The following is a 12,265-nucleotide window of genomic DNA, read 5'->3' on the forward strand; positions in this document are numbered from 1 at the left end:
TTCTTAGCTACTTGGTCTGTAAGGCTATCCAAGATCCTAAATATTTTTCCAGACTCAGTGGCCCAATACAACATCCCCACTCATGTCTGTGCTCTAGTCCTGCTGCCTTAATTTGAGTCCCCAGACCTGCCCAACTCCCCCAGGGTAAGTACTTTTTCATGTGCTATTTCATCTGCCTGGATTGTCCCTCCCCCACCATTTTCCCTTACTAAACCACACTCACCCAGGTAACACAAATGAGTGAAGCAGTGCAGGGGTAATATAAACCATAACAACTGATATTCAGCCTCAGTGGCAGAAAGTAATAGAGAGAAGTGAACTCTTGCTAGTAGAAAGGACATATCCCTGCACAGGGAGCCCTTCCTCAGCTCAGGACAACTAAAGCTATGAGGAATGTAGACTCAATGTTCACAAAAAATTCTGACTTTCATGGAAAGCCAAAAACCTGAAATTTTAAATGAAAGTATGTATTTTTCATCCATTCATTCAGCTTCAGGCTGGATATTTTCTATACACCTATCTTCCATTTAATAATCCTTCCTTCTACTGTGTCTAATCTGCTATTCAATTTATCTCTGTGTTCTAAATTTTAGTTACTTTATTTTTCAGTTCTATAATTTCTATTGATTTTTTAAATATATTTCAGTTCTCTGCTGAAATTATCCATCATATCCTCTATCTTCCTCAACATATGAATCATCATTATTTTAAAGCCTGTATCTATAAATGATGAATCCAGAAGTAAAAAAGAAAGAATGAGACAGAAGCAATATTAAAAGAGCTAGTGTTGAGAATTTTCAAATAATTGACAAGAGACATCAAACTACACATTCGGGTAGCACTACAATCTCAAAGCAGGGAAAATCAAACTAAAAAACACACCTAGGTTCATCTTAGTGAAACTGCTGGACAACAAAGACAGATCAAAACTCTTAAAAACAGCTAGTGGAAAAAAAGACATTCACTTCAAGGAAGTATATCGGTGACAGAAATGGTGGATGCCAGGAGGTAATAAAGCAACATCTTAAAAATCGTGGAAAAAACCTAACAATCTATAAATTACACAATTATTTTTAATTTCCTTCAAAAATAAAAGTAAAAGAAAGATATCTTCAAATAAATAAAACTGAAAGAATTATTTGGCAGTATATCCATAATAAAGGAAATGATCCCAGCTGGAAGCAAGGACATGCCTAAAGGAATGAAAAACAATGGGAAGAGTAAATGTGTGGGTAAATTTAAGTGGCTGTTGATATAAAAAACAGTAATAATAATTTCTTTTGTGATCTAAAATATATGAAGAATTAAAATACATGATAGCCAGCACAAAGAGAAGGAGGGAGTGAAAGGAATTAAAATAGTTTCAGTTCTTTGTGTTGTCCAGAAAGTAGTAAAGTCCTCATTTGTATTAAACTTTAAAAAGTCATGGATTCATATTGAACCCCTTATGGTAGTCATAAAACAGAGAAATTAAAAGAATGTATAACTAACAGGCTTGGGAGAAATGTTCTTAAATTTAAAAATACTTAAGTATTGGTTTAGTGAAAGCAATAAAGAAGACAGGAATGAATGTGGTACAGATAGGGAAAATGGCAAAATAGAACTATTTATTCCCTAAAATATTAGGAATTACATTAAATATAAATAGATAAATACTGTATTTAAAAGTCAAAGATTTTAGACTAGAATAAAAAATTCAGAATCTAATTACATGTTGCTTACAAGAGACATACATAAATATAAGGATACAAACAGGTTGCAGACAAAAGGATGGAAATATGTCATGAAAGCATTAGTGATAAAGTGTAGTGGGGAAAGGACAGTCTTCTAAACATATGCACTACGTCAGCTGGATATCACTATAGAAAAAAAATCAAATTCATGATTACTGGCTCATACCATGCAAACATCAATTTCAGGTGGATTGTAGATCAAAATGTGAAAAATAAAGGAATAAAACTTCTAGAAAATAATTCAGGCATACCTTGCTCCATTTTATTGCACTTCACAAATAGTGAATTTTTTTCTTTGCAAATTGAAGGTTTGTGGCAACCCTGCATCAAGTAAGTCTATCAGCACCATTATTTTAATAGCATTTTCTTATTCCATGTCTCTGTGTCACATTTTAGTAATTCTTACAATATTTCAAACCCTCCACCAGCAAAAAGAGTTTCAGCAAACTCACTGAAGTCTCAGATGATGGTTAGCATTTTTAGCAATACAGTATTTTTTAATGAAGGTATGTATATACATTGTTTTTTAGACATAATGCTCTTGCACACTTAATGGACTACAGTATAGTGTAAACACTGAGAAACCAAAATATTCGTGTGACTTGCCTATTGCAATATTTGCTTTATTGCCATGGTCTGGAACCAAACCTGCAATATCTCTGAGGTATGCCTGTGTAGGATAATATCTTTATGACTTTATAGTAAACAAAGATCTCTCAAACAGGATATAAGAAGTACTAACTATAAAGAAAACAAATGATAAATTTGACTATTAATATGAAGAACTTATGTTCATCAAAAAAACCATTGAGAGAATGAAATGGTAAGCCACAAAGAGGGAGAAGTTATTTGTAATACATGTAACCAACGAAGGACTGCTTCTGGAATATAAACAGGAATCCTACAAAACAGTAAGAAAGAGACAGACAACCCAATTTTTTTAAAGGGCAAAGACTTGAACAGACACTTCACAAAAGAGGGCATCTAAATGGCCAATAAATACCTTATGAGATGCACCATGCCATCAACCATCAGGAAAATGCACATTAAACTACAGTGTGATGTATTGCACATCATCAAGATGGCAAAATCTAAAAGCCTGACAATACCAAGTGTCAGAGAAGGTAAAGAATGATTAGTCCTCTCCTATACTGCTGATGGGACTGTACATGAACACAGTGTCTTTGAAATCTCTTTGACAGATGTACTAATGTTGAAAATATGTCGATCACATGACCCAGCACCACGACTCCTAGGTTTATACTCATGAAATGCACATATTCTCATTGTTCGCAGTCGTCATGTTCTGTAGTCACCATGAGCACTGAATGAGCGGATACTGAACCACTGCTCTCAGGGGAAATGGAGGGTTAGCTTCCCGTGAGCCTTTGGTTACAACATTATCATTAACTGATCAATATATAACCTTGTTTTATGTGTGTTCCTGTTTAAAAACATCTTATTTAATATATATTGTTGATTCATTAACACTGGACTCATGGTCAGAGCACGGTAACTTAGGCCTGAACAAAGCTTACGAAACACATATGTTCTTCATACGACACATCACAGCCTTCCTGCCCTCAGGAACACCAGAGAGCACTTCAGCACTGTGCTGGGGAGGGGGCCATTTGAACAGCAAAATCACCAAGAAAGCACAAAGATGTGAAAAACATGGCATTAACTAGAGAGCAAAAAGGGCACTTGTCTAGAGTATGAAAACTCTAACGAGGAAACAGAGCACTGCCTTGTTCGACCTCAGCTGGGATCGTGCACATCAGGTGACTCAAATTTTTGGCCACTCTGGGCACGTCCATGAATGACAGGGAAAGCTCTGCAGGTACTGATGTGGGAGTTACAAATAAATTTTAGTAAGTAGACAAACTCGCGAACACAAAATCCACCAATAATGAAGATCAACTCTATATATGTATGATTGGACAACATTATTTGTAACAGCCAAAACCTGGGAGGGAAAACAAATGGCCATAAATGGAAGAGTGGATAAATTGTGGAATGTCCATTCATTGGAATTTTTGCAAAGAAGATGAACAAATTAGTACCATCTGCAACAATATGGATGAATCTCAAAAACATAAGGTTAGACAAAAAGGCAAAGAGGAGGCACTATGATTCCATTTATTTTATGTTTTTAAATATGCAAAACTAATTCATGGTGTTAGACATCAGGATAGTGGCTTCTCTGGGGAGAAGAAGGGTAATGACGGAAGAGGCATAAGGAGGGCTGCTGGCATAACTAGAAGTGCTTTATTTTTCTATGGTGGTGAGTAGGTTCATTTTGTGAAAATTCATCAAGCATTATATTCACAACGTGTGCACTTTCTGATTGTGTTATATGCCAGTCTAAAATTTAAAAAAGAGGGGAATTCCCTGGAGGTCCAGTGGTTAGGGATCCGCACTTACAGTGCAGGGGGCATGGGTTCAATCCCTGGTCGGGGAACTAAGATCCCACATGCCATGCGGCACAGCCAAAAACAAAGGAAAAAACCCAACAACAATAACAGCAAAAAAAAATCCTAAAGTAATAAAAAGAGAGAAAGAGAACACAGATATCTGAGCCATGTCCTGGAGCAAGAGAGCAGGAATGGGGTCTGATACACATGAGAAGAGACCATCCTTATTAGAAAAACTGGACTCTATTGTCCAGTTTCCTAATTGTAGCCAATCTGATACGTGACAAGTGGCATCTTGTTTGAAGTTGTGTTTCTCCACTACAATCGCTTCACAGCCACTCAGATTTCCTCCTGTGAATTGTCTTTACCTATCCATTGCCAGTTTATTCCTGCCTTGGGTTCCCCATGCTTTTCCTAAGGCTTTTGTTGAAGAAAGCATTTTATTGCCAGTTCAATATCTTTAATTTTTACAGTCTACTGATCTTCTGTTTCTCCTTGTATCCAGTTTAACAATTTATATCTTTTATAGAAATCAATCCATTTTCTCACGGGTTTCATATGTATTGTAATGTTTGTTCATAAATTTAAAAATTATTTTTTAAAATTAATTAATTAATTACTTTTTGGCTGTGTTGGGTCTTCGTTGCTGTGCACGGGCTTTCTCTAGTTGCGGTGAGCGGGGGCTACTCTTCGTTGCGGTGCACGGACTTCTCATTGCAGTAGCTTCTCTTGTTGTGGAGCACGTGCTCTAGGTGTGCGGGCTTCAGTAGTTGTGGCACGTGGGCTCAATAGTTGTGGCTTGTGGGCTCTAGAGCACAGGCGCAGTAGTTGTGGTGCACGGGCTTAGCTGCTACGCGGCATGCGGGATCTTCCCGGACCAGGGCTCGAACCCATGTCCCCTGCACTGGCAGGTGGATTCTTAACCACTGCGCCACCAGGGAAGCCCTAAAAATTATTTTTAAAATCATTTGTCTCCATAGACATTTCTCCTTTTCATTCTGTACTTTATTTAAATATTTATTTACCTCTTTTCTGAGTTATCTTGTTCAGTCTTATCAGAGGCTTGCTAGCTTATTAATCTTTTCAAAGAACAACCTATTGCTCTGTTAACCTTTGTTATTCATTTTTGTTCTCTGTTTCTTTGATTTCTGATCTTATCTTTATATTTACTTTTTTGTCATTCTTTAGATTTATTATCTTTTTATTAGCTTCTGCTGTTAAATGCTTGTTAGTTTTCTTTCTTTGATTTTCCTCTCTTACTACTTAATTTTTAGCTAATGTATTTAAAGCTCTAAATTTTCATCTGAGTAATACTTTAATCATCTCCAATATTTTTGTCTTTTATTACAAAAATTTTTTTAGTTTTAAAATTATTAAAATATTTTAAATATACAGAAAAATATGGAAAACAATTTAACAAACACTTGTATACCTACCATCAAACTTATTCATTTTCATATTTTTCTGTAATTGAATTCCAGAATTGGCAACATTACTGTCCCCCAAATTTCACATATAGTGCTAGTTTGTCTGATATTATAATTGTTACCCCAATATTCTTTTTAAAAAAATTATTTTATTTTATTTATTTATTTATTTTTGGCTGTGTTGGGTCTTCGTTTCTGTGCGAGGGCTTTCTCTAGTTGCGGCAAGCGGGGGCCACTCTTCATCGTGGTGTGCGGGCCTCTCAAGATCGCGGCCTCTCTTGTTGCGGAGAACAAGCTCCAGACGCACAGGCTCAGTATTTGTGGCTCACGGGCCTAGTTGCTCCGCGGCATGTGGGATCCTCCCAGACCAGGGCTCGAACCCGTGTCCCCTGCATTGGCAGGCAGATTCTCAACCACTGCGCCACCAGGGAAACCCCCAATATTCTTTTAGTTCCACTTTTCCTGGCTTATATTTTTACCACACTTTATGTTCAACTTTATTTTTACTTTTTTTTTTTTCAGAAATGAATGCAATACAAAACATTTGGCTGAATTTTATAAAAATCCATTCTGGAATTTAATCTTTGGGATTACTGGCTTTAACCCAGGTGTTGTAATTACTGTTTAATTGTTGCTGTTTTTGTGATATATTACAACTAAGATTTCTAATTTTTAAAAGTTGTATGTCTTTGTTTCTTTTTTCCTACCTTCCTTTTTCTTTTTATTAATTCACATAAAATTGTGAGAAAGAATACAGAGAGATCCATGTATCCTTTACTCAGTTTCCCACAATGGTAACATCTTGCAAAAATATAGTACAATATCACAACCAGGGAATTGGCATTGGTGCAATCCACTGATCTTATTCAGATGTCCTCTCTTGTGTGTGTGTGCATGTGTACGTCTACAGTTCTGTATAATTTTATCCCTTGTGTAAGCTCATGTATCCAACACCACATTCAAGGTACAGAACAACTCCACCACCACAAGCATCCCTATATGCTGTGTTATAACCACATCACTACTTCCCACCCTGACCCCCATCCCTAGTGTCTGGAAACCACTACATCTGTTCCCCATTTCTAAAATTTTGCCATTTCAAAATGTTATATAAATAGAATCATAAATAATGCACCTTTTGGAATTGGCTTCTTTCATTCAACACAGTTCCCTGGAGATTCACATACCAATAGCTTATTCACTTCTATTGCTGAGTAGTGCACCATGCTCTGTCTGGACCACAGTTTATTCAACCATTCACCCACTGAAGGGCATCTGTGATGTTCCCAGCTTGGGAATATTATAAATAAAGTTGCTATGAACATTTGTGTACAGGTTTTTGTGTGAAATGAAGTTTTCATTTGTCGTCTGAGGGACCTGCAGTAGATCAGGGGAGGAATGAGGCTACCTGGGCTGCACCTTAGCAAACGTTCACCACCCCCTCATTCTATCCCCATCCCATCTGCAAGGTGATACATTTGTGTGTATCTCGAGGCCATATTTTAGTTCTAGATTTTTACTAAGATACATTTTTGTTTTATTTGTAAGCTCTCTATTTCCTCAACAGTAAAATTTACTAAAGTTTTTTTCATGTACTCTTTCACATAACTCACACTGCCCTCCTGAACTTATTTTTCATTTAAAACTTTTTTTTTTTTTTTTTTTAGTGGTTTGAGAGACGGCCTATTTATTTATTTATTTATGGCCAGGTTGGGTCTTCGTTGCTGTGCACGGGTTTTCTCTAGTTGCAGCGAGTGGGGGCTACTCTTCGTTGCAGCGCGCGGGCTTCTCCTTGCGGTGGCTTCTCTTCTTGTGGAGCATGGTCTCTAGGCACGTGGGCTTCAGTAGCTGTGGCACGCGGGCTCAGTAGTTGTGGCGCACGGGCTTAGCTGCTCCGCGGCATGTGGGATCTTCCCTGACCAGGGCTCGAACCCATGTCCCCTGCATTGGCAGGCGGATTCTTAACCACTGTACCACCAGGGAAGCCCTGTAAATCTTTTAAGAACTTACAGGTCTGAGAACATCTTTATTTCACACTCAAACTCTAAATAATGGTTTGGCTTAATATTCTGCCTTCTTGCCGTCTATGTTGTTATTGAAAAGTCTGAGATCTAATTCTTATCCCTTTCTAGATGATCTGCCCTTAGAAATTTCTTTTGTCATACATGAAGTTTAATTACAACCTATTGACCACCCCACTCTTTTCTATTCTGTTAGAGTTAAAAGGTCTTATAGCTTTTCCTTTTTTCTGGGCAACTTTCAGTCATTAGTCCCTCAAATATTTCCTCTCTTGCCTCTATTAATTGTTTTCTTTTCTTCTGGCATATTTTTTCATATGAACTTTGATCAAATAACCCTATTCTGTACATTGCTTAACTTTTGTTTTTTTTCCTTCTGTTTCTCAGGCCCTCAGAGTTTTTGAATGGTCGTCTGGCTCACTAGTTGGTTCTTCAACAGAATCCACCTGGGTGTTCAACCCATTTACTGAGACTTTTTTCAGTTTTTACATTCTGCCTTCTCTGAATTTCCATTTGGGTTTCTTTGTGACTTCCTGTTTTACTTCCTGTCTCCAATATCCTCCCTTATCTTTGGGAAATACGTGATACATCTATTGAACATCTTGTGTCTAATTACACTTCATCAGGTAAGAGTCCCTCCATTGTTGTTGTTCCTTTATAGCAGTTGCCCTCCTAAGAAGTCTTGTGTATTTTCCATATGAGTTCATGTTTCCTTAGGCATATTAACCACTTTGGCTGGTGATGGGTCTTTGGAGAAGGGGATAATGCCAAGGCCCTAACTTGTGCCCAACCTAGTAGGTTTATGTGGTGGGAGGGTGGGACACCATCTCAGGGAAAAGAACCTCTGATGGAATAATCTGTACGTCTGTGCTTGAAGAAATACATAGATTCCCTCAGTTGTAATTATCTACCCCTCATGGAACTGGGAGGTCTGGAGGAATGCTCAAGATCCAAGCCCTCCCATGGTGGCTCCTCTGAGGCTGGTCTTCTAGTCTTACCTCCCCTGATTCACTGGCTAGCAGGTGCTTGTGTCTTTCCAGAAGCAACGCAGTGGGCACTGGCCTTCCCAGGCAATGTAGGAGAAAGAAAGCGGCATGCCTGAAAACCTCTCCTCCACTTTATCATCTGTTTCTTCCCCACATGGAGACCAAATCATTTTCAGTTGCCCGGGGGATTCTTGGATATTTTTTATTATTAACTTGTCAGATCCATCAGCATCTCTCTGATTTCTCATGGTGTGTGCGGGGCTGGATTGAAGGGAAACAGCCAGCAGCCGACCTCTCATAAATTTCCTAAGGGAAAAGAGTTTGCTCATTTTGTAAACAATTTTCTACATTATAGTGATTTGAATACTGTAACTTTGTGTCCATTTTCTTTTTGATGAGATATAGTATGTGTGGTCTTTGAGTGAAAGTGAAAGATATTTATCCTGAAATATCTCTTAGAATGCGTATGTCAAAGTTTGGAAACCAATTTTAGAGACACATACTGAATGGTGAGTAAATCACTGTAGATATAAAATTGCAGTGCTTCATTATAGCTCATGTAATAATTTCATGAAGCTTTAGATTTTTAAAATATCTTCTTACTGAATCCATTTGTAATAAAGAGAGTGGTGGCTAATTTCAGAGTCTTGCAATGTTTTGCTATTCCTGTACAGAAGAATAATTAGGTCTTTAGTAATAATCTCTTAAATGAATGACTTACAGCTATTTGAGCTATGTGAGATCTTTGGTGATGTTTTCACAACTAATAATGAGGCAATTTGAAGATACAATTTCAGTGTTTGGGAGAAAGTTCTTGAATAGAGAATTGAGATTCATCATTTCTGTTATTCCTCCCAGTTAAAAGTTAAATGAGGTCCAAGAGAGATCATCTGATTGTGGCCTGAATCCTCATGGAACTGAGGCATGAGTGTGTTATTTACAGAGAATGATGTTAATAGAGGGGGTAAGCAGGAAATTTGTGGGCAAGCTTCTATCCATTTTAGAAATGGAAATACTGAATTCTAACACAGACACCTACAATTTCAGTTCTTCTTACCAAACTCTCTTTCCTGACTTATTAATATTTTCACTTAAAGAGTATTAGCATTTTTGGACTTCCCTGGTGGTGCAGTGGTTAAGAATCCGCCTGCCAATGCAGGGGACACGGGTTCGAGCCCTGGTCTGGGAAGATCCCACATGGCGCGGAGCAACTAAGCCCGTATGCCACAACTACTGTGCCTGCGCTCTAGAGCCCACGAGCCACAACTACTGAGCCCTTGTGCCACAACTACTGAAGCCTGCGCACCTAAAGCCCGTGCTCCGCAACAAGAGCAGCCACCGCAATAAGAAGCCCGCGCACCGCAACGAAGAGTAGCCCCCGCTCGCCATAGCTAGAGAAAGCCTGTGCGCAGCAACGAAGACCCAATGCAGCCAAATAAATTAATTAATTTTTTAAAAAAGAGTATTAGCATTTTACCTCATTCTTTAGAAACTTTGAAAATAACCAGGTCTTTTTCTATAACTACGATGGAGGAAACTATCAAACCGATATGTGAATGCCCAATGGTACTAAGCTTTCAACTGCAAATTGCTTAAACACTACTAGTTCTCATGTGTCTAAAATCTTTCCATTCCTTGGGCAACAAAGATTTAATCTCCAATTTTTAAAAACTGTTTTTCTTAGAAATATTTAAATTTTATTCCTTTGTCTTTTATTTTCCAAGAAAGAAGATTAACACAATTCTCCCCTGAACAAAGACTTTTGGATATTTTAGCCCGCTTCCCAGAATGCCATCTGATAATATGACAAGAGGAAATGTAGTATATAAAAAAGTGTTTGTCTAGGAAACTGTAGTGGACACTGTTGTTTTCTAAGCCAATGTCCCTTCTTCTTTTTACCCTTCCTAACAGAACTCGGGGAGTATTCAGGTAACCAACCCTCCCTCCTTGGGACTTATTGGATGGTAACCCCACCCTAGCTCCTCAGCTAGACTGTGATTAGATGAAAATAGTTGACCTGTGATATTCTACTGGACAAGCCTTTATGGTCCAGGGGTTGGCAATCCCAGATAGCTGAACTTAGCTCAATCAGACCATGTTCTGTGGCCCATGCTGGGGTGCTGGTGGGCGGGGAATAGTTTTTACTTTCTGTCCCAAAACAGCAATGAACAAAGAAACCCCTGTATCTATCTTGTGACCCTAATGGAAGCAGCCTCCAAGCAAAGCTGATGCATTGTGAATGGAAATGGCTGAAAAGGAAAGAATCTGGGTTTTTGATGACAAGTCTTAGTTGCTGAAGCAACCAATGCAGGTGTCCATTCCTACTTTTGTTTAAGCCATTTAGAGCTGGTGTGCCTATTAGTTGTGGCTGAACAGAGCTGATTCAGCCAAAATCAGATGACTTTGATGGGAGTTTAGCCTCTGCTACAAAGTTGGTGACCTTTGAGAAGTACTTTCTCTCAATTTGAGTTTCTATATTTGTAAAATAATATCTCATGTCTATCTCAGAGAATGGAGTATAAAAAGGAAGATACAAAGTGATATATACAATATATAAAAGAGCAATAGTAGTAGAAAAAGTATATAAGTACTCAAATCTTGAATAGTAGTAGGCACTAATAAAATGAAAATCAGTCTTAACTGTGCATGTATAGTGGCCAACGTGTGACCACTGTGGTCCATATTTATTTATTATTCTATTATTATGTAAGAAATATAGATTGGGTGAGACCAGCAATTAATTCCATCCAAGAGTAAACGTTCCAATGATAATAAAATATATTTTGCAGAAAGGTAGTGCAATCACTCATCCCCACCATCCCCATCATCCCCACCATCCCCACCATCCCCACCATCCCCACCATCCCCACCATCCCCACCATCTCCACCATCCCCACCATCCCCACCATCCCCACCATCTCCACCATCCCCACCATCCCCACCATCCCCACCATCCCCACCATCCCCACCATCCCCAACATCCCCACCATCCCCACCATCCCCACCATCCCCACCATCCCCACCATCCCCATCATCTCCACCATCCCCATCATCTCCACCATCCCCATCATCCCCACCACCCCCATCATCCCCACCATCCCCATCATCCCCACCATCCCCATCATCCCCACCATCCCCACCATCCCCAACATCCCCACCATCCCCAACATCCTCATCATCCCCACCATCCCCACCATCCCCAACATCCCCACCATCCCCAACATCCCCAACATCCCCACCATCCTCATCATCCCCACCATCCCCACCATCCCCACCATCCCCACCATCCCCATCATCCCCACCATCCCCACCATCCCCACCATCCCCACCATCCTCATCATCCCCACCATCCCCACCATCCCCAACATCCCCACCATCCCCACCATCCCCACCATCCCCATCATCCCCACCATCCCCACCATCCCCACCATCCCCAAAATCCCCACCATCCCCACCATCCCCACCATCCCCATCATCCCCATCATCCCCACCATCCCCACCATCCCCACCATCCCCATCATCTCCACCATCCCCATCATCCCCACCATCCCCATCATCCCCACCATCCCCACCATCCCCACCATCCCCATCATCCCCACCATCCCCAACATCCCCACCATCCCCAACATCCCCACCATCCCCATCATCCCCACCATCCCCATCATCCCCACCATCCCCATCATCCCC

At 39.7% G+C, this 12,265-nt stretch overlaps 1 protein-coding gene across 3 annotated transcripts in view; it reads right to left on the reverse strand.

Moving 5' to 3' along the window:
• Positions 1–12,265, reverse strand: part of DISC1 (DISC1 scaffold protein) — a 362,726-nt gene that overhangs the window by 32,554 nt on the left and 317,907 nt on the right. The window lies entirely within an intron of this gene.

This window comes from Eubalaena glacialis, chromosome 1 (genome assembly GCF_028564815.1).
Source record: "Eubalaena glacialis isolate mEubGla1 chromosome 1, mEubGla1.1.hap2.+ XY, whole genome shotgun sequence".
NCBI lineage: Eukaryota > Metazoa > Chordata > Mammalia > Artiodactyla > Balaenidae > Eubalaena > Eubalaena glacialis.